This window comes from Carlito syrichta, unplaced genomic scaffold (assembly GCF_000164805.1).
Source record: "Carlito syrichta isolate Samal-C Ts95f unplaced genomic scaffold, Tarsius_syrichta-2.0.1 Scaffold308685, whole genome shotgun sequence".
Lineage (NCBI taxonomy): Eukaryota > Metazoa > Chordata > Mammalia > Primates > Tarsiidae > Carlito > Carlito syrichta.
Window position 1 is genome coordinate 121,191 of NW_007252781.1, and position 1,056 is coordinate 122,246.

Genomic DNA, 1,056 nt, shown 5'->3' on the forward strand with positions numbered 1-1,056 from the left:
TTTTTTTTTTGAGTTGAAGTCTCACTCTGTCACCCAGACTGGAGGGCAGTGGCACACTCCTGGCCACCGCAGCCTCGACCTGCTGAGCGCCGGAGATCCTTCTGCCTTAGCCTTCCAAGTAGCTGGAACTACAGGCATGCACTACCACTCCCAGCTATTTTTGATTTATTGTAGAAACAAAGGCTCACCAAGTTCCCTGGGTAGGTCTCAAACCCGCAGACTCAGGCAATCCTCTCGCTTCAGCCTCCCAAAGTGCTGGGATTACAGGCTGAGCCACCGAACCCGACCCCAAGTCATTATTTTTAAAGGGCCAAATATAGTAGCTTATTTTTCGTTAATGTTCTATGACTGTTTCCGATATAGAAGAACTAAACAGATGAATTGCCATAAAAGAAAGTTGTCAAAGAACCACCCTACCACCACCACCACCCACATGTGTTATGGTCCAAGTAATGCTTGGCTGCTCCCCTTGATACCAATAAATCAAAGTGGCAAGGAACTGGTAGAAAGAAGTTTATTTCTGAGTTCGAATTCAGGGAGCAGAGCCAGACTCAAGATCTTTCAAAATGGTTCTGCTCACCCTCCAGGCTTTTATAGTTCACTTTTATAAGTCCAGAGTTGTTAGTACCTATACATTAGCCACATGACCAGCAGAGCATTGTATAGAACTTGAGTTTCAGCCACATTTATCAACAGTGATTTTTTTGGGGGGGGGGGGGGGGTCCAGACTTCCTAGTGCCAGGTATCAGAGGTATCTCAGCTTTTATCAGTAGAGCCCAACAGAAGTGGTAATCAAGCTTGCCATAGAGTAAAGGGAGTTTACAAGACCTAAGACATCATGCATGACACAAGAGTATACAAATCACAAACTTGTGATTACAGTGATACAAAAGTTTTACAAATCACAAGGCTTATAATTACATTGATACTACATTATTCAAACTTATAGCCACTCAGAAAAATTGAGTAAATGGAGATTTGCATCTTTCAGTTGATTGGGCATAGACTATAGGGCAGTCTGAAAGATCCCCTGAAGCTACTTACTGGGAGTGCCTA